Source organism: Pan paniscus, chromosome X (assembly GCF_029289425.2).
Source record: "Pan paniscus chromosome X, NHGRI_mPanPan1-v2.0_pri, whole genome shotgun sequence".
NCBI classification, from domain to species: domain Eukaryota; kingdom Metazoa; phylum Chordata; class Mammalia; order Primates; family Hominidae; genus Pan; species Pan paniscus.
This window is the reverse complement of record NC_073272.2, coordinates 49,327,873-49,352,731: the sequence shown is the minus strand read 5'-3', so window position 1 is coordinate 49,352,731 and position 24,859 is coordinate 49,327,873. Positions and strand designations below refer to the sequence as shown.

Here is a 24,859-nt window from a genome sequence, read left to right as displayed (position 1 = left end):
TCCAGGTCCACGGCACGCCTCAGCTTCTCCCAGCTGTAGTGGTGGTTGCACAGGCATTTGGGGAGGCAACAAAAATTACCCGTGAACTCAAAGACATTGTGCACGAGCGGACAACCACCCACCTCATCCTTTGACATCTATGGTGAAGAACAAAGGAGGATGAGTTATGAAGGAGCGAAGCCCTGGGGAATGATCAGGCACAGGGGAACAATAGGGGGATGGAGGACAGAGAGGAGAGGGATGGGGAGTGATCAGGCAGGAGGAAGAGAGGAATTCAGAGAAGAGAGGACAAATAGCGGGTGATCAGGCATAGAGGATAGAGGAATGAGGTAGACTAAGCAGGGATGGAAGAATGCAGGTGATCAGGCAGAAAGAACAGAAGCACAGAAAGAGATCCAACAGAAGGAGGGATGGCTGGAGGGCAGGTGGGCCAGGGAGAGCTGGAGAGCTGGAAGGCTGGAAAGCAGTCCGGCAGAGGAGGGAAGGGTTGAGGGTGGTCCAAGGAGGAGAAGTAGATGAGTGGGGCTTGTTGAGGCAGAGGGGAGGTGAGGGCTGAGGTGAAGGAGAGGAGGGTGGAGGGAGAGAATGGGGAGCAGTCAAACAGGGAGGAAGAAAGGATGTAGATGACAGGCAGAAAATAGAATCGGGGACAGTCAGGCAGAGAGAATGATCAGAATGGAGGAAAGTCAGAAAGTGAGGAAGAGAAGTTGAGGGCGCCGCACAAGGAGGAGGGAAGAGGGAGTTGGCCAGGCAGGGGGTGGGGCAGGAAGGGAGGATGGTTGAGCAAGAAGAGGAGCAGAATTAGGGGGTGCTTATGCAGTGAGGAGGGGCAGGACCACCCAGAAGGTGGTCGGGCAAGGAGGTCATGAACACAGACAGCCAGGTAGAGAGAAAAGGAAGAAGAGAGGGTGAGAGGCAGCAATGAGCATGGAATGTGGGGTGGTCGGGAAGGGAAGGAGGACACACAGGAGTTGCTGAGGAGATGAGGAGGGCAGTCAGGCAGGGAGGATTGGAGGAATGGAGGGTGATGAGGTAAGGAAGGGTCTCACCTTGGGGTCCCAAGAGTGCTCAGGACACAGCACCTGGAGGCGCTTACAGTACCTCTTACTCTTCAGATTGTAGACATCACAGAAGAGCCATGTGGCCCTGGAGGGGGGTGGAAAAGTGAGGTGTTAAGAGTCAGGAGGAGTGAGGTCCCACCCCAGAACCCTACCTGTACCTTGTCCCAGACCCCACCCATACCATGCCTCTAATTACACCCGCCTCTGCCTCTGAGCCCACCCACATCCTGCCCCTGACCTTGCTCAACCTTGCTTCTGACCCTGTCCACGTAATGCCTTCGACCCTTACTAGCCCCCACACTCACCTTTCAATGCAAGTAGGGTACAGGGACCCAACGGGCAATTGGCACTCATACTGGAGAAGAAAGAGCACAAATGGGAGGAACTGTGGACATATGCTGCATGTCCTCCTACAATAAAGCTCCAAACACCAGGTCTGTTGTCCCCTGCAGACCCTATGCTCCCGTCTGCACAGCCAGTGTCCCCCTCATCACTGGTTAATGCCCTGACCTTGGCTTTCATACTGGGCATGGGGGAAGAGCACACACAGGGGAAGCCATGGATGTGTGTTGCATTCCTCCTATGACAAATATCCAGGCGCCAAATCTGCCCCCACCACATGGACCCCACCCATGTGCCACCCCACCCAACCAAAAACACCCTCGTCCCATCTGACTCCCAGCCAATGTTCCAACCTTGGCAAAGCAGTGCTCCATGTGGCGAAAGGTGACACGCTTAGAGATGGGCCGCCCGCAGGAGGCGCAAAAGATCTGCAGGTCTTTGCTGCCCTTTTCACCTTTGTTGCTCTGCACAGGACAATGGAGGGACCAGGGAAGCAGTACAGGATGGGGAGGACAGGACCAGAGGCCAGGTACCTTTAAGCTCTACCTCGCCAATGCCCTCTCGCCTAGTAATCCGTGCACACAGCCTGCTGTTTGCCATGCAGAATGATGGCCTCAAGTTCATGGAAATGGTGCTCCATGTCCTTCAGGCAAGTATAGGTGTTCTGTTGCTTATGGTGGATGTGCTCGAGCATTTTCTTGCCATGCTCATTGGCAATGCAGGGGCTCCTTTGCCACTGCTGGATGTGCTGGGGAAGGATGTTATTGATGTGGCTGAAAGAAGAGAGAGCAAGAAATGAAATGGGTAGATGGGGACATCAGAGGAATGAGAAAGATGAGCTACCAAATGGTGACTCTATAGGGTACTGAGTGGTGGATGAGTGCACGTTGGTGAATGGGTGGTTGAACAGTGGACGGGTGGGTGGATGGGTGGAGGGGCAGGTGGGTGAGTGGCTATAAGGGTGGATGAGCAGGTGGGTGAGTGGCTATAAGGGTGAATGAGCAGGTGGATGAGTGGCTATAAGGGTGGATGAGCAGGTGGGTGAGTGGCTATAAGGGTGAATGAGCAGGTGGATGAGTGGCTATAAGGGTGGATGAGCATCCTGGTGGATGTAATGTGGATGGGCAGTTCAGTGAGTGGGTGACTATGACGGTGGATGGGTGGGTGGCTGAGTGGAATTACAGATGGCATAGATCACACCTTACTTTGCCTTTGTCCCTTAACCTCGAGGTGCACTCACGCACCTGCCAGCCTCATGCCACAGTCATCTGAACAGTACTTGGAGCCTGGCCAGGTGGGGTACACACAGCCGGGTCCTAGGCACTGCCGTGGTGAGGCTGGGTCCTTGACATGCTCCGGATGCTTCCACTTGCCTGTGTGCTTCCTTTTCTGCGTCTGCTGCTTCTCCTTCTTTAGGACAAGAGTGGTCAGGGCAGGATCAGGAGGGTCGATATCAACCCCCAATCCTGCACCCCTGCCCTGAATTCCACCCCCGACCTGCCTTCATGCTCCCCATTCAATTCGTCACCTTCTGCTCTACCTTTTTCTTCAAACTCTTCATGTGCTTCACATTCATTGCCTGCTTCTGCCTGTGGGATCCATGAGCTGGAGCTTCTTGATGTCACTCACCCAAGGCTGCAGATCAGGAAATACTGACACACTCCACACAACTGTTTTCTCAAAGTGGTCTTTGGATACTCCCTGCCTCCTGTCACCTCACTGCTGAACCTCACTGCCCTCATTGTCCCCAACCTTCTACCCCAGGGCCCTCCCTCACACTTGCCAGGCTCTGATTGCCAAAAATCCCCTCTGCAAGTGTCCTGGTACAGGTCACAGTGCCAAGGCAGGTCCTCTTCAGACAACAGCTGAGGTGTGGCTGTTGCCCAGGTGCCTCCCTTACTGCCAGTGGCACCACTGCCATCTGGTACTTCTGGGCTAGCCTGGACTTCTGCGTTTGAGGCAGCTGTCAAGTGGCCAGTGTCCAGTGGGACCACAGCAAGGTCTCTGGGGGTGTTACAGGCAAGGTCTGAGGGGCAGACCCTCAGCATCAGCCCAACTCCCTGTCTACCCTGTATCCTGGACTCACCAGGGGCCAGAGATTACTAGTAGGATTCCCATGCTCTTGGAAAGAGGGCTGTTGGTCAGCCCTAAGTGGGTAGGGAAAAACCACCCTTCCCCAACACTCCTGGCCTCACCCTCAGGCCAATCTAGCCTGGGGCAACTGCACCTGCTGGACACACTAGGCCCTGCCTGCCTGGGAATGACTGATACCACCTGGTCCTGCCTGCCCACCTTATCCCTTATCCAGACACACTTGGTTGGTCCACCTGGACACATCTGCCCCCAACTTGCCTACCTCCATGCATAACGGCCTGCCTATCCGCCCAGAAAATCTGGGTGCCACCCCTTCAGATTTGCTCTGCTCAGCCTGATCCACCCCTCCCTCCAAGACACACACGCTACCCTGCTTACCCAACACGATGGACCCAGACAAGTCCACCTCTGCCTGCCCAAACACACTTGGCCCCGCCCCTCAGACAAATTCAGTCTGCCTCACTGCCTGGCCTCCTCCGCTAGTCTCCCCAGGTTCCGCCTACCCACTCCTGCGCACCTGGGGCAAGAGTGAATGGGTGATCGAATGGTGGATGGATGGGCGGATGGATTGAGGGATGATCAAACGGTGGATGGATGGGCGGACGGGTTTAGGGACGCTCAGACTCACCTTACCCTTCGTGCCCTGTGGGCCTCCAGTGCACATGGCGTCCGGTCATACCCAGCCCCGCCCCTTGCCAGTCTCCACCCCCTTCCCAGACTCTTACAGCACCACAAGCCCCTCCGCATTCTGGGACAGAAAGGACGCGGCCTCACCTCACAGCCCGCTGAAACATGTTAAGACGCCAAGCCCTGACCCTCCTCCCCACCTGCACAGGCCACATCGGGGCCTACCGGCCCTGACCCACCTACCTAGAGAAATTTTACAGTCTTTATTCTGAAAAGTACTCCTACCTGTGCCCAATATCACCACATAAAATGCATAAATATACAAATATACTTTTGCGGCCCAGGAGATCGAGACCAGCCTGAGGCAACATCGCGAGATCTCATCTCCAGAAAAAAATTTAAAAAAATATTAGCCAGGTGTAGTGGCGCGCGCCTGTGGTCCTAGCTACTCAGAAAGCCAAGGCAGGAGGATCTCTTGAGCCCAGGAGGTAGAGGCTGCAGTGAGCCAAGATCGCGCCACTGCACTCCAGGCGAGATCGCACCACCGCACTCCAGCCTGGGCGACACGGCGAGATTCCATCTCAAAATATATACGTACATATGTACATATTTCTGTGTGCATCATATATATCAACACATGCAAACAAGTCACTACTCTCGGCAATTAAGGAAACAAGAACACACACAGGACCAATACGCATCTTGAACAAAACAGTATCAGTTGGAGAACTCATACTATCTTCAAGCTAGAGATACAATATTAATAAAAATGGACCTTGGACTTAGTCTTAAAGGGACTCTAAACACATTCTGATGAATAAGCACCACACAGCACACAGATAAGGTGCATTAGAAATCAATAAAAGGCTTAGCTTTTGTTAATTGGAAACACATATAAATAACTCTTGGTAAAAAGAAATTAGAAAACACTTAACTATTATGAAAACAATAATACTCAACTTATTGTCTTAGATGGAACTTTAAGCCATCTTAAAGTTCTTTTCTCATCTTAATATGAGAAAAGAAGAAAAATGGAAATAAATTACCCATCAGAGGATCTGACTGGGAGCATTCAACTCAACTTACAGCAAGTCCCTATTGTGATTCCAAAAACCTCCATTATCAACCCCCAAATTTCCTTCAAAGATCCTACATCCACTCTCCAATCATGAAACTCAGTCTCTCATCAAAGCTCTTGCAAAATACCTCAGCATCAAGTAGGTGCTGAACCACGGAGCCTCGTGTGAGGTGCAGCCAAAAAGCTGCGAAAGAGAAGCTTCGGGAAGCACCCTTGTCCCGCCCCTTTCTAAATGTGTCCAATTCGGGCTTGCTCAACACCTGGACGGAGCTGTTGTACCACCCAAGTTCAAGAGCATAGTTACAGAGAAACAATACAGCCATGTGTGCACAGTTCCCACATTTTGTTTTGGCTTATTTTTATTTTTTTTCTTCCAACTTTTATTTTAGGTTCAGGGGTCCATGTGCAGGTTTGTTATATGGATAAATTGAGAGTTGCTGGGGTTTGGAGTACAAAAGATTTCATCACCTAGATAGTGAATATAGTACCCGACAGGGAGTTTTTCAATCCTTACCCTCCTCCCACCCTCCACCATCAAGTAGACCCCAATGTCTATTGTTACCCTCTTTGGGTCCTGTTGGACTCATGCATTACATTTTGTAGGTGATTGATCATTGCAGTATCATATATAACAAGAAAATTGCTCCTCTTATAATTTCCAATTATTTTGAATAATTTAATATTATCACTATTTTACTATCTATTTATATTATTATTATTATTATTATTATCATTATTATTATTATTTTGAGACGGTGTCTCGCTCTGTCGCCCAGGTTGGAGTGCAGTGGCATGATCTCGGCTCGCTGCAAGCTCCGCCTCCTGGGTTCACGCCATTCTCCTGCCTCAGCCTCCCTAGTAGCTGGGACTACAGGCGCCCGCCACCACGCCCGGCTAATTTTTTGTATTTTTAGTAGAGACGGGGTTTCATCGTGTTAGCCAGGATGGTCTCAATCTCCTGACCTCATGATCTGCCCTCCTCGGCCTCCCAAAGTGCTGGGATTACAGGTGTGAGCCACAGAGCCCGGCCTATTATTATTATTTTTAGAGACGGAGTCTCACTCTGTCACCCAGGATGGAGTGCAGTGGTGCAATCAAAGCTCACTGCAGCCTCGAATTCCTGGGCTCAAACGATTCTTTCACCTCAGCCTCCCAAGTAACTGGGATTACAGACTATCTGCTATTATTTTAATTATAAGGTAGGCAATGAGAAAAAACAAACAAAAATCATATCATTTTTTTAAAGTCAGGAAACTAGGAAAAGATTTATAAAAAGTGCAGGAAAGTAGCAAAATGTATGAAGGCAGGAATAAATTCACATTTGAAGTTCATCCTTTATTACATGATCAGTAACTTTTTAAAAAGTTGTTAATGGGGCGGAAGCCTGACATGCTGCACGGCCCCTCAGTCTCCCACGGCCGCCTTCCCCAGGCATGGCTCAGGGTCTCGCCTCACTATGGCAGCGGCATGGCACAGCACACTCGACTTCATGCTCAGCACCAAAGCTGATGGCGAGACCATTCTAAAAGGGCTCCAGTCCATTTTCCAGGAGCAGGGGATGGCAGAACCGGTGGACACCGGGCAGGACCACACCGCTATTTAGCAACCTGCACAAAAAAAAAAAAAACGGCAGCTTTGCCAATTTGAGAATTTACTCACATAGATTGGAGTTATTGGACCTTCAGAGTTACGATGGTGATGCACAAGGCAAAGAAGAGATCGACAGTCTTTTGAACAAAGGAGAAGAAAGAATCAAAGAATTGAGTCAGGACAGTAGTTGGCAGATGAGGCAATTACCACCTATAGTTCCAGGAGGAGCCATCGACAGATACTGGCCCACCGCAGATGGACTCCTGGTTGAATACAACATAGATGAAGTGGTATATGATGAAGATTCACCTTATCAGAACATTAAAATTCTACACTCGAAGCAATTTGGAAATATTCTCATCCTTAGTGGGAATGTTAATTTGGCAGAGAGTGATTTGACATATACCTGGGCCATCATGGGCAGTGGCAAAGTTTGCATCGGCAAAGATGTACTCATTCTGGGAGGCCGAGATGGGGGCATATTGTGTGAAATAGCCGAACTAAAACTAAAGATGGTCACTATGATAGAGATTGACGAAATGGTGATTGATGGATGTAGGAAATATATGTGGAAAACTTGCGGTGATGTCTTAGATAATCTTAAAGGAGACTGCTATATGAGGTTCAGTACTGCATTCCGGTACTGAAAAGGTATGCCAAAGAAGGGAGATAATTTGATTATGTGATTAATGATTTGATAGCTGTTCCAATCTCCATGTCTCCAGAAGATTCCACATGGGAGTTTCTCAGACTGATTCCTCACCTCTCAATGAAAGTATTGAAACAGGATGTGAAATATTTTACACAAGGGGAACTCTGTCAATCTGACGGAAGCCCTGTCTCTCTATGAAGAACAGCTGGGGTGCCTGTATTGTCCTTTGGAATTCTCAAAGGAAATAGTCTGTGTCTCTTCATACTTGGAATTGTGGGTATTTTACACCGTTTGGAAGAAAGCTAAACCTCGAAGACAAATATCTTCTAATCCTGTGTGCTGCAAATAGCCTTCCTGACCTCCATATGCTATACATGACATCAAAATGAGTCACGCAATTAATTGTGACTTCCTTAGAGTTTTCCTTTTTCAATTATTATTTTTAATTTTAAAACAGCAGATGGAAAATGTATATTTTGATGAGTATAGGGTGTTATTTTTTTGAAAGTCAGTTGAAGGATGGTTAGACAGCACAGCTAAGACTGCTAAATGCACTAACCCCCTGGAATGTGATTTGTGTTCCTTTTTATTTCTCTGTGGACTTTTTTTGTTTTCATTTTGGTACACCTTCAATTTGGATGTTTGAAGGAATGAACATCATTGTTTTGTTTCAGAAGGAAGTTCTTGATGATGTTTCCTTCCCCCAAAATTGACTTACATATTAAAATTTGGTGCTTATCATCACGATAAATAGCTAATGCTCGTGAGGCTTAATACCTAGGTGATGGGTTGATAGGTGCAGCAAACCACCATGGCACACGTTTACCTATGTAACAAACCTGCACATCCTTCGTGTGTATCCTGGAACTTAAAATAAGATAAAATAAAAAAATTTTAAAGCATTTTTTTTAAAACAAATAATAAGAGCCAAGCGTGGTGGCTCACCCCTGTAATCCCAGCACTTTGGGAGGCCGAGGTGGGTGGATCACCTGAGGTCAGGAGTTTGAGACCAGCTTAGCCAACATGGTGAAACCCCATCTCTACTAAAAATACAAAAAAAAAAAAATTAGCCGGGTGTGGTGGTGGGCGCCTGTAATCCCAGCTACTCGGGGTGGGAAACTGAGCCAGGAGAATCGCTTGAACCCGGGAGGCAGAGGTTGCAGTGAGTTGAGAACACACCATTGCACTCCAGCCTGGGTGGCAGAGGGAGACTCCGTCTCAAAAAATAAAAAATAAAAATAAATAAATAAATAAAATTTGGTGCTTAAAAGAGAGAGTTAAAAAAAATGAATAGCAATTGCTTTAATTCAAATTACAAAAGAGACCCCAAAAAAAGTTGTTAATGGAGTAAATGCTCCAGTTAATGGTTGTCATTTTGTGTAAAAATTGACAAATCCAGTCATATACTGTTTATGCCAAACCTAGCAAATCATAAGAATACAGAAAAGTTTGAAATAAAGGGATGGAAGAAAATTTGCCAGGCCCATGCTAATCAAAATAAAGCAAGGTCAGTGATATTACTAGCAAACTGAAAAGACTAAGACAAAACGTATTCATTGGAATTGAGAGGGCCCTTCCATAATGATTCAATTCACAATGAATATAAAAATTCTAATCTTATATACACTTAAGAAAATGGTGTAAAATAAACACAAAGAAAATATATTAGAACAAATGGTAAAATAGCAAAAATATATTATCATTGTGGAAGATTATAACCATACTGCTCCACTAATTCCCACTGACCCTTCAAGCCGCTGCCTTGGCATCTCTGTCTGGGAAGCTCTCTTTGCTTCTTTGCCATCTGGGTGTCTGGCCTCTCTTCTGAATGAACTTGTGGATTAATTATAATATAGCAAGGGCTGTTCATTTTATTTTAATCTTGAAATTAGGAAGAAAATATGGGTGTTGCCTGAACCTCTTACAACTGTCTTGTGTCTGTCTTCCCCACTAGAAATGAGGGAAGGGACAATGTCGGTCTTCATCACTGTCAGATGCCTAGTGCCCAGTTTACTGCCTGGCACACGGGAGGTGTCCAGTAGCAATTGGTGATTAAAGAAATATATCAGGGACTCTAACCTTCTGGTGTTTTTGCAAAATGGCAAATTACTGTAATCTATGTGGCTCCATATTATTTCCTAGAGATAAAAGCAAGTAAATGCTATAATTTACACTAAAGTTACATTTAACTAACCATGGACAAAGTGAACATTCAAAAAATGTTAAGATCTTTGTTAAGAAGCTATTTTCCCTCATTCAAGCCTGGTGTCTAGTGACAGCGTCCCCAGCTAAATCTAAATCTTCACAGCTTGTGTCAAACTCAGTTTAGGGATTGGAGCATGAAGTGAGAAATCCAAGCTGAACTCAGAAGTACACTGTGAGCTCTATGTAAGAATTAAAGAAAGAGGAAAGAAACATGAAAAGCGGCTCAGCAGTTAAAGACAGGTTTACTTTGGAAAATAAACCTGAGAGGGGCTTCTGGCTGAGTTAGGACAGAGGTACTCTCTCTTACAGACTGAGAGTTTTTTTAATTTATTTTTTATTTTTTCATTTTGTTTTATTTTTGTTCAGGAACTAAGACTACAAGGCCGTACATAGGACAATTTTCTTTCAATGTTTATGATAAAAAGTCTACATGCTTACAAAGAAGGGTTCATCATGGCCTTTACAAAAAACAAATAGAAAAGAATTGCTTTTTTTTATTTTACTTTAAGTTCTGGGGTACATGTGCAGAACGTGCAGGTTTTTTACATAGGTATACATGTGCCATGGTGGTTTACTGCACCTATCAACCCATCATCTTGGCTTTAAGCCCTGCAGGCATTAGGTATTTGTCCTAATGCTCTCCCTCCCCTTACCCCCCACCCCCTGATAGGCCCCAGTGTGTGATGTTCCCCTCCCTGTGTCCATGTGTTCTTGTTGTTCAACTCCCACTTATAGTGAGACCATGCAGTGTTTGGTTTTCTGTTCTTGTTTTAGTTTGCTGAGAATGATGGTTCCAGCTTCATCCATGTCCCTGCAAAGGACATGAACTCATTCTTTCTTATGGCTGCATAGTATTCCATGGTGCATACATGCCACATTTTCTTTATCCAGTCTATCGTTGATGGGCATTTGGGTTGGTTCCAAGTCTTTGCTATTGTAAATAGTGCTGCAATAAATATACGTGTGCATGTGTCTTTATAGTAGAATGATTTATAATCCTTTGGATATATACCCCGTAATGGGATTGCTAGGTCAAAGGGTATTTCTGGTTCTAGACCTTGAGGAATCACCAAACTGTCTTCCACAATAGTTGAACTAATTTACACTCCCACCAACAGTGTAAAAGCATTCCTATTTCTCCATCCTCGCCAGCATCTATTGTTTCCTGACTTTTTAATGATTGCCATTCTAACTGGCATGAGGTGGTATCTCACTGTGGTTTTGATTTGCATTTCTCTAATGACCAGTGGTGATGAGCTTTTTTTCATGTTTGTTGGCCACATAAATGTCTTCTTTTGAGAAGTGTCTGTTCATATCCTTTGCCCACTTTTTGATGGGGTTGTTTTTTTTTTTCTTGTAAATTTGTTTAAGTTCCTTGTAGATTCTGGATATTAGACCTTTGTCAGACGGATAGATTGCAAAAAGTTTCTCCCATTCTGTAGGTTGCTTGTTCACTCTGATGATAATTTCTTTTGCTGTGCAGAAGCTCTTTAGTTTAATTAGATCCCATTTGTCAATTTTAGCATTTTTTTGCAATTGCTTTTGGTGTTTTGGTCATGAAGTCTTTGCCCATGCCTATGTCCTGAATGGTATTGCCTAGGTTTTCTTCTAGGGTTTTTATGGTTTTAAGTCTTACATTTAAGTCTTTAATCCTCCTTGAGTTAATTTTTGTATAAGGTGTAAGGAAGGAGTCCAGTTTCTGTTTTCTGCATATGGCTAGCCAGTTTTTCCAGCACCATTTATTAAATGGGGAATCCTTTCCCCAATCCTTGTTTTTGCCAGGTTTGTCAAAGATCGGATGGTTGTAGATGTGTGGTGTCATTTCTGAGGCCTCTGTCTTGTTCCATTTGTCTATATATCTGTTTTGATGCCAGTACCATCCTGTTTTGGTTACTGTAAGCTTGTAGTATAGTTTGAAGTCAAGGAGTGTAATGCCTCCAGCTTTGCTCTTTTTGCTTAGGATAGTCTTGGCTATACTGGCTCTTTTTTGGTTCCATATGAAATTTAAACTAGTTTTTTCTAGTTCTGTGAAGAACGTCAATGGTAATTTGATGGGAATAGCATTGGATCTATAAATTACTTTGGGCAGTATGGCCATTTTCATGATATTGATTCTTCCTATCCACGAGCATGGAATTTTTTTCCATTTGTTTGTGTCCTCTCTTACTTTCTTGAGCAGTGGTTTGTAGTTCTCCTTGAAGAGGTCCTTCACGTCCCTTGTAAGTTGTGTTCCTAGGTATTATATTCTCTTTGTGGCAATTGTGAATGGGGTTCACTCATGGTTTGGCTCTCTGCTTGTCTATTGTTGGTGTATAGGAATGCTTGTGATTTTTGCACATTGATTTTGTATCCTGAGACTTTGCTGAAGTTGCTTATCAGCTTAAGGAGTTTTTAAGCTGAGATGATGGGGTTTTCTAAATATACAATCATGTCATCTGCAAACAGAGACAATCTGACTTATTTTCATCCTATTTGAATACCCTTTATTTCTTTCTCTTGCCTAATTGCCCTGGCCAGAGCTTCCAATACTATGTCGAATAGGAGCAGTGAGAGAGGGCGTCCTTGTCTTGTGCCAGTTTCCAAAGGGAATGCTTCCAGCTTTTGCCCATTCAGTATGATATTGGCTATGGGTTTGTCATAAATAGCTCATTATTTTGAGATATGTTCCATCAATACCTAGTTTATTGAGAGTTTTTGGCATGGAGGAGTGTCGAATTCTATCAAAGGCCTTTTCTGCATCTATTGAGATAATCATGTGGTTTTTGTCATTGGTTCAGTTTATGTGATGGATTACGTTTATTGATTTGCGTATGTTGAACCAGATTTGCATCCCAGGGATGAAGCTGACTTGATCATGGTGGATAAGCTTTTTGATGTGCTGCTGGATTTGGTTTGCCAGTATTTTATTGAGGATTTTTGCATTGATGTTCATCAGGGATACTGGCCTGAAATTTTCTCTTTTTGCTGTTGTCAGATGAAGAGTTTTTAAGGATTCAGGGTGGGAGAGTTTATCAGAGGCTTGGATTGTCTGTGTCTCTTTGCTGTGCTTATCTGGGAGGGAGAGTTTTGTGTCTGTTCCCATACATCTTCCTGCAGCCGCAGGCATACACCACCCCGGCCTCCCCGCCCCCGGTCTGCTTTTAGCTTCCTTATCTTAGTGCACCTGAAGGGAAAGGAACGTGCTTATTAAGGCCCACTGTTTTACTGGGGCCCATTGTATGAGGGTGAAGTTTGGCAGTTACTCAAGAGACTTCCCCCGCTCCTCCCTCTGTGCCCAAGCTGTCTTATCTGTGTTTTACTGTCTGCTCTTTCTGGCTGCTTGTTGTTAGAAGAGAAATTATTTCCTTGAAATGCACAAAGCTGGAAAGGCAGCTGGAACTTAAAATGGCAGTGTTTGTCCAAGATGATGGTGCTCCTACTGTGTCACTCTAAAGAAAGTGTTACCACTCTGTGGCTGTGAAAGTTGATAAATAGTACTTGCAGTATCCAAGCTAAGGTGTATTTTAACTTTCCTTTGAATTATTTTCCTTTGCATTGTTCCAATATGAGGGATCTGTGCTACTATCACTGATCACTGCTTCTGATTACGAAGTTTCAGAAAATGAAGCAGCAGCCATTGTTGTGGCCCTCTCAGATGCATCATCAATAACTTTTTGATCCTCTTCACTTCTGACTTCAAACCTACTTCTCTAATGTCTCCTGTCTCTTTACTGCTGTTTTTCTTTCACTCAGGTTTCTCATATTTTACATCATGATGAACTCCTGTCTCTGAGATGTGGATGGCTAATCCAGTTTGCCTCCAAGGTCGTCTTCCCAAAGGGCCATGGATTAAGAAATATATCACCATCAGCCAGGCGCAGTGGCTCACACCTTTAATCCCAGCACTGTGGGAGGCTGAGATGGGTGGATTGCTTGAACCCAGGAGTTCGAGACCAGCCTGGGCAACATAGTGAGTTCCCATCTCTACAAAAAATACAAAAAATTAGTGAGCATGGTGGTGCACACCTGTGGTCCCAGCTACTTGGGAGGCTGAGGCAGGAGAATGGCTTGAGCCTGAGAGACTGAGGTGGCAGTGAGCCATGATCGTGCTACTGCACTCCAGCCCAGGCAACAGAGAAAGACCCTGTTGAAAGAAAGAAAGAAAAAAAATGTCACCATCCTCCTTAGGAATCTTTCCTGGATCTCCAAGATGTTCAGGATCAGGGCTCCACTCTATAGCATGTCTTTCCAAGTTCTCTATGACAGGGCCCCACTTGCCTGTACCAAACAAGTCCGGTTCCCAGCCTCTCTAAACGTCGAGCAATCAGGGAGTATTCGCTCTCTTGTTGATCCAGCATGGGCTTCCGAGTTCAGGGTCTTTACTGAGGCTTGCCTTTCCTTTACTTTTGCTAATTCCTGCTTACCCTGCAAGACTAAGCTTTGGCATCGCCATCTGGAAAACTCTATTTCCTTTCCAACTGGGTGAACTGCCCCTCTTCTGAATGCACTTGTAAGCATAATTGTAACAGTGATGGGTATTCCTTTTATTTTCTTGGAATTATAATGGGTGGGGGAGTGTTGCCTGAACCTCTCGCATCTGTGTTTGTCTATTTTTGCCTATCAACATTCAGCTTATCTTTCAAGACTCACCTCAGATGCCTGCCCCACTGGGAAGCCTTTTTCAGACCCTTTGCTCCTCCTTCCTCAGTTTTCCCACAGCATTTCTGTCATTCTGCTCAGTGTTGTTGTGTATTTTACAGGTTTCTCTCCTCCCAGCACAGTGCTCCTACAACAGTTGCTGGTGATTACTGACTTACAGCTTTGGTCTCTTCTGACTGCCCAGATACACTAGATGTTAAGTGCTTTGTTGGCAGACTGGCACGTCCTTAGAGGCAAACACTAGATTGTCCATCCAGATTCGAGGGAACAAGAACATGAACCATTCCAGGAGCAGATACTCTGAATTTAACCTTTTTCTACAGACTGTTTCTGTACTTGTAATTGATTTTTATAATGTCCAATTTATCAGTATTTTCTGTTATGGATCATGCTTTGGGTATCATGTCTAAAACTCTTTGCCTAATCTAAGGTCACAAAGATTTCCTCCTATGTTTTCTTCTAGAAGTTTTATAATTTTATATTTTACCAATAGGTCTGTGGTCTATTTGAATTGATTTTCATGTAAAGTGTTAGGTTAAGTTGAAGTTTGCCTTGTTTTTTGTTTTGTTTTGTATATGGATAGTCCATTGTTCAAGCATCATTTATTTTTATTTTATTTTATTTTAAGTTCCAGGATACATGTGCAGGCTGTGCAGGCTTGTTACATAGGTAAATGTGTGCCATGGTAGTTTGATGCACCTATCAACCCATCACCTAGGTATTAAGCCCAGCATGCATTAGCTATTTTTCCTGATGCTCTCCCTCTCCCCGCATCCCCCAGCACAGGCCCCAGTGTATGCTCTTTCCCTCCCCGTGTCCATGTATCCTCATTGTTCAGCTCCCACTTACAAGTGAGAACATCCAGCATCCTTTATTAAAAAGACAATACTTTCTCCACTGAAATGGCTTTGTACTTCATAAAAAAAAATTAGTTGACTAAGGCCAGGCATGGCGACTCCCACTTGTAATCTCAGTGCTTTGCAAGGCCAAGGCAGGAGGATCACTTGACACCAGCCTGGGCAGCATCATGAGACCCTGTCTCTACAAAAAATAAAAAATTAGCTGGGTGTGGTGGCATTTGCCTGTAGTCCCAGCTACTCAGGAAGCTGAGGTGGGAGGATCACTTGAGCCCAGGAGTTGCAGGCTGCAATGAGCTATAATTGAACCACTGCACTCCATCTTGGGCAACAGAGTGAAACTCTGTGAAAAACAAAAGTGTTGACTAGAGGAGGATTCTGGGAAGGTGGTGGAGTAGGAAGCACCAGGAATCCACCTCCCCACAGAAATAACAGTTACACTGACATAATCTGTCTGACATAACTATTTTGGAACTCTGGAGTCTGTCAAAGGCTTGCAATTTCCAGGGGAAGCCTAAATGGTGAGTTGCAGTTAATTTCAGTCAATTTAAGCTCTTAGCACGGTAGCAGTTCCCCATCCCTGACTTATCAGCCCTATGGCAAACAGCTGTGTGCATGTTCCTGGAGCAGCTTGCACACAACTTGCAGGAGCAGAGTAGGCAAAAAGAACTCTATCTTCCAGTATCGGGGATCTGTGCTTGGATCACTGATCACTGCTTCTGATCACAGAATTGCAGAAAATGAATTAGCAGCCATTGTTGTTACACCTCCCACTACTGTTGAAAGCCTCACCTCCTGGAGGTTGCAGTGAGCCAAGATCACGCCACTGCACTCCAGCCTGGGTGATAGAGCAAGACTCTGTCTCAAACAAACAAACAAACAAACAAAAAACCTCACCTCCCATCCACCCACCCCCACTGATGTGATTTCCAGGAGATTTAAAGGGTCAGTGCCTTTCTCTCTCACTTTTCTCTTTTTCCCTTTTTTGGGAGCCAGCCATAGTACACTCAAAAGCAACCATACATATGGGGGAAATTAGAAAGTCACCACACAGGCCCAGGGGAAGGGACTCAGGCTTAGTAAAGACCTGAGAAGACTGAATTTATACCTCAGGGTGATTCTCAGCACAGAGACAGCCTACAACAATTAAATAAACAAGTAAATAAATAATAGAAAGCCTTGAGGAAAGGGGAGCATCTGATATACAGAGTTATTACATTATTACATTTGAATGTCCAGTTTTCAACAAGAAATCAGAAGGCATACAAAGAAACAAGAAAGTATGGCCCATTCAAGGGAAAAAATAAACTAACAGAAACCATCCCTGAAAAAGACCTGTCAGCCATGGTCTGGGAGCAGTCATGACCATACAGGAATCCAGCAGGAGGCACACCTATCCATATTTCCAGAGGCAGAACTGCAGATGTCAGTCCCAGCGGTGGACCCTGAAGCAGCCCTGTGACTTGGTTCTAGCCTCTCTCAGCCACATTCCAGAGCCAATCCTGCCTGTCTAGTGACCTACCCAGTAACCCAGCAGGAGATGGCCCAGGGAACTGGTGGGAGTCATGTGCATTCACACACCTGGTAACAGGGCTGCTGTCTGTGTACTCAACTGCAGACCTTGAAGTGGATCCTTGTCCCAACACCAGTCCCACTGACCAAGGTCCTGGAAGCAATTCTGTTGGCCCAGACACCATGCGGGATCCACACCCGCCTAGGACTCTGGTACTAGAACCACCAACTGCAGACCCCACTGCATACCCAGCTAGCAACCATGTGGCCCAGCTAAATCTCTACTTGACTGCAATCCCAGGAGCAATCCCATCAGCCCAGAGACCCTTAACTGCCTGTAGCCACAAAATTCTTTGTTTTCTTTTTTCTTTTTTAAAACTTATTAAAACTTTATTTATTTTGTAATCATTTTCTTCCTTTGAGACAAGGTCTCACTCTGTAGTCCAGGCTGGAGAGCGGTGGCATGATCACAGCTTACTACAGCCTCAACTTCCCAGGCTCAAGTGATCCTCCACCTCAGCCTCTCAAGTACCTGAGACTAGAAGCGTACCACCACATCCAGCTAATTTTCACATTTTTTATAGAGATGGGAATCTCACTATGTTGCCCAGGCTGTCCTCAAACTCCTGGGCTCAAACAATCCTCTGGCCTCGGCCTCCCAAAATGCTGGGGTTACAAGCATGAGCCACTGCACCAGCCAAGGTCTTTGCTTTCTTAATCTATCTCAGAATGAATTTTTGAATCATGGGGGCTGCATCTTCTGCACCCACTCCAGGAACACTCCTTGCATCCCTAGTAAAGATTTCTCCTAAGCCTGGAAAGTTACCACGTGGTCCTTCCATAAAAGCCTTATTGAATTAAGTCGCAATTGGAATCTATACACCAATGAAGATCCTAATTGTCAATGACCAGAAGACAGATCCTTTGAATTAGAAAGAAAAATTTTATTTCAAATTTATTTGAAAACAATTTTAGAGAACGCTTATTCTAAACTATTTGCTTATTGTATTTATGGGAAGATCAGGCAGAACAAAGAACTCAGAAAAGTATTATTACTAGCCCTAAAAATTTCCTTAACAAAATTAAAGAACAAAAGCAGACCTAGAACAAAATTGAAATCTGCTCCCACTATAAATCCCCCTTCTCCACTCACACCCCAACTCCATGTCCCTGACCCACCAGAGGATCTATTCACTCTCTGGGCCCCTGAATTGAACCCCCCCTCCTCAAGATCCAGCCCCATCTGCTCAGCCTCTCCCTCCTCCTCTATCTTCTCAACAAATTCTCTCTGCTCCTCCTCTCCCTCCTCCTCTATCTTCTCAACAAATTCTCTCTGCTCCTCCAAACCCCGGAAAAACTCCTTAGACATCCAGCTGCCTTCTTTTATCTCTCTTTCCCTGGATGATTTACAAAAACCCTCCTGATCTTAAAAGCCCAAATCAGGCCTGGTCTTAAAACCTGAAGCTTAGAGGTTTGTTTCTCTCTGTCTCTGTCTCTCTCTCTCTTTCTGTTTCTCTCTCTCCGTCTCTGTCTTTCTCTGTCTGTCTCTTTCTCTGTCTGTCTGTCTCTCTCTTTCTTTCTCTCTGTCTCTCTCTGCCTGTCTCTCTCACTCTGTCTGTCTTCTGTCTTACTCTCTCTCTGCCTGCCTGTCTCTCTCACTCTCTCTCTCTGCGTGTCTCTCTCTCTCTCTCTCTTTCTTTCTCTCTGTCTCTCTCTGCCTGTCTCTCTCACTCTGTCTGTCTTCTGTCTTACTCTCTCTCTGCCTGCCTGTCTCTCGCACTCTCTCTCTCTGCGTGTCTCTCTCTCTCTCTTTCTGTCTGTACCTCATTTATGTAAGAACTGACTACCACAAAATAAATCTGGCACAGGCTCCAAGGACACTCAACAAGACTTGTTTTTCTGTGCCTTGAAACCTCTCTTATTTCCCAAGGCTTTGTAATCAGACTCCATCAGCTCCAGACCTCTCTATGCAATGCCCTCTGTAAATGTATCCTGGACTCCCTTCTCAAAGAATTCACGTCTCCTGGACAGCAACAGATATTTTAAATTATAAAGCAATTTTGCCCCCACTTTCAGAAGGACCTACCAAGTTCAGAGAATAGTTGGAGAGATCATTGGCCATCTGTAACCCCATACGTAGAGACCTTGACTGGCTGCTAAGGGGTGTATTTCCCTCTCATGATCATACTGCAGTTATTAGACAGGCCAGACGGCCTCCTGGGGAAAACTCCCCCCACAGAGTGAACAGATGGCCAGAACCCCTTCCTGGCCCTCCTGCAAATGAGGAGATCGGCCCAGCTAGTTGCTGATATTCAGGGGCCTGATAGGGACAATATCAGAGGCTCTCCTCCCAAGGTAAATTTGTCTAATGTTGAATTATGTATTCAGAACGAGGGAGAGCACCCCAAGGCTTTTGTCAAGAGACGTATACAAGGTTTTCAAAGGCATGCAGCATTACATCCTGAAGCTCCAGAGCATAGAAATATTCCAGTTTCTGCTCTGGTCGGAAATCTTCTTGATACAAAAAGGCAAATCCAAACTAGTATAGTGGTTGGGCTGGTCAGTCTGTAAGCATTATAATGGAAGCAGGCACTCAATTATTTGAAAATAGCTTGCAAGAAAATAAAGGGAAAAAAAGAACTAAAATCAAGTCATCTTGCGGCTTGAATTGTTACAGAAACAAAGGCGTGCCTCTAAGAATGACTCAAAGTTCTTTCATATCTTTGGTCAGCCACAAGATTTTTCTAGTTTGTCTTCTGAAATTTGCAGATATTGCAAAAAGCAGAGGCATTGGAAAAATTGCTGTCCTGTACAAAAAAAAAAAAGGAAGAAACTCTCCCTAGAATCCAACACCTTCAGAAGGCTCATTATTCCCTTCCTTTGGGACAATACTACATTGATTGATGGGGTCAGCTGATCCTCAGTTGCACCTCAAAGCCCACCATTGAACTTAAAGTAGAGGATTAAGAACCGGATTTAATTGACACTGATAGGACTTCCTCTACTATTCACTCAGAAGAATTATCTCTACCTGTTACCTCTGCCTCTATTCAAGCTATTGAAAACTCTGGGCAACCTATTTCATCGCCCATATCTCAGGACACCCCAACATCCTTTGCCGTCTTAACACCTGCCATGCCTTTCCAGTTTCTGACTCCTCACTTAGCAAACCTTTTAGGTAGGGATTTATTATGTAGGTTTAATGCTGCCATACAATGTAATAAGGAAGGCGTTTTTATGTCTCTGCCTTCAGCCCAAACTTCAAACTTTCTATTAAACTTAGTATTAAAGTTAACACGCTCTCTCATGGAAACCCCCCTTGATTTAAATTCCTCTAAAGAGGATGCAATCTTAAAAGATGTCCCAGCTTGTCTCTGGGCTTAATGTGCAAGTGAGATTGGACTACTACTGAGTACAGAACCGGTACACATTGCATGAAAAAGGAACAAACATTTCCCATCAGTAGTAGCTCAGTACCCCTTCTCACAAGATGCAGAGAGAGGAATTGAACCTATCATAGACTCCCTTTTGCAGCAAGGTGTACTTATTTTCACCACTTCACCCTGTAACACCCCAATCTTACCAGTACAGAAAGAAGGAAAATTTGCTTCCAATGGAAATCAAATCTAGTTGTACAAGATTTGTAAGTTGTACAAGATTTGTAATTCCCTGCCACCCTGTTATCCCCAATGCAGCTACTATCCCTACCTCAATTCCTGGTGATGTAGTTGACCTCTGCTCAGCTTTCTTTTCCTTTCCGTTGTACCCTGACTCAGTTTCTCTTTGCATTTACATTTAGAGGGAGGCAATTAACATGGACTCGCATGCTTCAGGGATATTGTAAGTCACTCTCAAAATTCTCTCTAATCCTTAAAGCCTACTTGAATTCTGTAGCCTTCACCCAAGACTCCATTCTTGTGCAATATGTTGATGACCTTGCCCTTTTGCTTTGTAACCAAACTAAATAGGATACCCTTAAAGACACTCCCTCACTCTCCTAAAGGCACTAGCTGACTGAAGCCATAAAGCCTCTAGATCTAAACTTCAGTTAGTGCAAACAACTGTTACTTACTTAGAACATGAAATACCTCAGGGCACTCAGAAGTTCACCCCAAAATGCCTCGAGTCAGTTTTATCCATTCCTCTCCCTAAAATGAAAAAGCAGCTGTGTAAATTTCTACGGGCAGCTGGCTATTGACCACCATGGAGCCCTAATTTTGTGGCTATTGCCAACCCACTATATGCCCTCCTTCCAGATACCACTCCAGAGACCATTCTCTGGCCTTCAGAGGCATTAACTTCTTTTGAAACCTCAAAATTAGCATTGCCCTACCCCCTGCTCTTGGCTTACCTAATTTTGATAAACGTTTTCACCTTTATTGTCATGAAAATAGTGAGATTGCTGCAGGTATTCTAGGGCAACCCTTTGCCTCTCAGATACAACCTGTAGCATATTTCTCATGCCAATGGAATACTGTGGCAGCAGACACGCCCCCATGCCTGCATGCAGTAGCATCAGCTGCCGCCCTAATTACTGTATTACCTAATGTATGGGTGCCAGCACCCATACATTAGGTTCCCCCATCCACCTCAATGTTTCCCATGCTGTGTCCACTCTCTTTCAAGTTCTTAAGATGCAGCACCTCTCTACACATGGACAGAGCACCTAGGAGCAAGTCCTGTGAACCAATCCCTCCATCATCTTACGCCTTTGTGACACTAAATCCTGCTACACTCCTACCCCTCCCTGATGATGAAGAGCCTCATTCCATTCCACTTGATTGCCTAGCAGCTATAGAAATGAGTTCAAAGCCATGAGGGGATCTCTCAGACTCTCCTTTAGACAACCTAGCCATGTTGCTATTTTGTAATGGCTCTTGCAAATTTAATTTTAAGGGAAACATAATAACTGGCTATGCCATAGTTTCCCCACATGAAACGCTTGAGGCATACTCTTTGCTGACTATAAAGTCAGCCCAGGCTGCTGAACCTATAGCTCTTATTAGAGCTTACACATTGGCAAAAGGAAAAACTGACATGATTTACACTGACTCCGATATGCTTTTGGAGTCTGTCATGCTGTTGGCACAATCTGGAAATCCCGTGGATTCTGAACCTCTGCTGGTACTCCTATTGCTAATGGACATATAATCGCTGCCTTATCACAGGCTGTTCACCTTCATACTAAAATTGCTATTGTTCATTGTCCATCTCACACTAAGGAGACTGACACTATATCTTTAGGAATGATAGGGTAGAAAAGGCTGCTAAGCACACAGCCAAAAACTGACCCCCTTTTTATTTTTCCACCCAATTTATAAACTTACCTTTATCCCTACCTGATATTATTCATTTTCAGGCAAATGCCCCAAAATATGAAAAAGATAAATGGGTACAAAAGGGTGCCAAGTAATTATCAGATGGATTGTATATTGGGCCAAATGGACTTCCTGTGGCCCCTTTTCATTTAACCTTTTGGCTTGTACTTATGTCTCATCGGATGGGACATATGTGCATATGAGGGATAGTTGAGGAACTAAAGAATAATTGATTTTACCCTGGGATCTACAAAATTTCTGTCCAAATTATTTCCCAATGCATTACTTGTAAATCTCATCACGTTTCTGGAGGAAACCAACACTCCTCAGGCAGTCTTCCAAGGCCCACGCTTCTCCTTGCAGCACTCCAGATACATTTCATAGATTTACTTCCAGCCTTGGCTTGTCCTGCTCTTTGGCTATAGTCTGCAGGTTTCATGGATGGATTGGAGGTTCTAATGGCACAACAGTGGTGAGGAAATTGATAACTGAGATTATACCTCACTTTGGCATCCCTTTATGGATCGAGTCAGACAAAGAAACTCATTTTACATCAGAGATAAACCTCTTGCTTGCAAAATCTCTGGAGTACTCATTAAAATTTCATGCCCCATACCATCTCCAATCCTCAGGGCAAGTGGAACATAAAAATCTAGACATTAAATGGACTTGTGAAAAATCTGTCAAGAAACAAAAGTATTACTCCTGGCCCTTATAAAAATTCTGAATACGGCTGGGCGGGGTGGCTCACACCTGTAATCCCAGCACTTTGGGAGGCTGAGGCGGGTGGATCAAAAGGTCAGGAGTTCAAGATCAGCCTGGCCAAAATGGTGAAACCCTGTCTCTACTAAAAATACAAAAAAAATTAGCCGGGCGTGGTGGTGGGCGCCTGTAATCCCAGCTACTCTGGAGGCTGAGGCAGATAATTGCTTAAACCCGGGAGGCTGAGGTTGCAGTGAGCTGAGATCGCACCATTGCACACCAGCCTCGGCGACAGAGCAAGACTCCGTCTCAAAACAAAAACAAACAAACAATAAAACAACAGTGATCTCAGTGGCTAACAACCAGGAAAGGTCAATATCAGAGACATTCTGAGGTCTTGATACTGACTGGGGTAAGTAAGAAATCAACAGTTCGGTAATAAATTTAGCAGGGAGATACAGGGAATGAGACAGACAAAAAAGGCCTTGATAAGATCCTACTTATCCCAAGCGGTCTGGAAGACTGCACATGAGCAAATCTGCACGCATGTTCAGGAGAAAATGGAGAGGGCCTGCTATAATCTGAATGTGTCTCCCAGCATTCGTAGGTTGGAACTTAATCCTTAATGTGGCAGTATTAAGAGGTGTGGCCTTTGGAAGGTGATTAGTTCATGAGGGCTCTGCCATCATAAAATTTCCAAATGGAAATTTTAGAACTGAAAAATACTGTCAACTAAAGAAAAAAATCAGGCTTTTAAAGAATTAAAAGTATTATTATTTTTTTTTTTGAGACAGGGTTTCTGTTGCCCAGGCTGTAGTGCAGTGGCGCAATCTCAGCTCACTGCAGACTCCATCTCCTGGACTCAAGCGATCCTCCCACCTCAGCCTTCCAAGTAGCTGGGACTGTATGTACTTATTTTCTGTCTACTTATTCTATTGATTATTAAGATAGGAGTGTTGAAATATTTGACTGTAATTGTAAATTTATGTATTTCTCCTTGCAGTTCTATCAGGTTTTATTTGACATATTTTGAAGCTCTGTTTGTTATTAGATCCCTTAACATTGAAGATTGTTATATCCTTTTGATTAATTAACCCCTTAATTACCACAACATGACCCTATCAAGAGGAAAAAAAAAATGTCACTCAAATAGTGTTTAAATATTTTATTCAACTGATGTGCATCAGTGAAAATCTTAAGAACAAGAAGCCTCCTGTACTGAAGCAGAATTAGTTTATGTTAGGCAAGAAGAACAGAAGGGTATATGAATGCAGTCTGGTCCCAGTTGCAATTTTTTTTATCTGTACCTGCTGAAAATTTCTGGTTGGAACCACTGATAAATTGATCCAGTTTTTCATGCTTTTTGCTCAGGATTATTGGTGCAATCCCATGCCTGCAACTTTCAGAACAGTTCTTTGAGAGCTGTTTTTTTAATCCTCGCAGTTTTTTAAGGTTCAAGGGGGAAGGAGATAGTTTTTAAGAAGTGGGTGTGGAGTGGAGAATAAGAAAACAAGGGAAAGGAGGCAAAGGTTGAAACAAGAAAAACTGAGGTTTGTTTTCATTCTTTTATAACTCTTCCTCTTGGCCAAAATAAACTCCTTTCTTCACTGGCCAAATCTATAGAGAGATAAAACAAAAGTACAGGAATGTATAAGATTCAAGAATTAAGTAAAGAAGGCTCCGACGATGAGCAGTGGAGGAGCAGTTTGTTCTTTGATCTTTTGTTCCTTAATTGTAGTTTGGATCATCTGTTTGGACAGGACAGTACTGGTGGTCTTAATTAAACATGATAGAATGCATTTGATTAGAGATATTCCTATCAGGAAAAATAGTAAAAGCTTCCGAGCCTTTGGAGAAAAGTATATCCTCAGAATGATGTCCCTGTTCAGAATATCCAGGGAAACATGTCCCATCCCTATCTACCTGATGACAGCCCATAGGTCCCAGGAATCAGAACTCTGTTGCTTACCTGATAAATGTTTTGGTTGGCTTCACAGATGTGTTGATTCACCAAAAAGACATCAGAAAGGTTTTTGGAATCTGTGTATGTCATTCATCCTCAACAGCGGCGCATATACCTCCCATAGATGCCAGGATGATCTATAATGCCAGTCAATGACGAACACCAGCCTTCCGGAGTTCCTGAATTTCTTGAGTGTGTCAGTATTTTTGGTAACATGGTT

The 24,859-nt window shown here is 44.2% G+C and overlaps 1 long non-coding RNA gene and 1 pseudogene across 1 annotated transcript in view; one reads left to right on the top strand and one right to left on the bottom strand.

Annotated features, from left to right (window-relative positions):
- Positions 1-18,937, bottom strand: part of LOC134729771 (uncharacterized) — a 29,830-nt gene extending 10,893 nt beyond the window's left edge. Inside the window, exons 1-3 of the long non-coding RNA XR_010111203.1 lie at positions 18,743-18,937; positions 1,367-2,176; positions 1,050-1,146 (exon numbers count right to left, since the gene is read on the bottom strand). This is a non-coding gene — a long non-coding RNA (uncharacterized LOC134729771). The remainder of the gene's footprint in view (positions 1-1,049; positions 1,147-1,366; positions 2,177-18,742) is intronic.
- Positions 6,488-7,900, top strand: LOC100971768 (spermine synthase-like; annotated as a pseudogene).
- Positions 18,938-24,859: the final 5,922 nt, after the last annotated feature.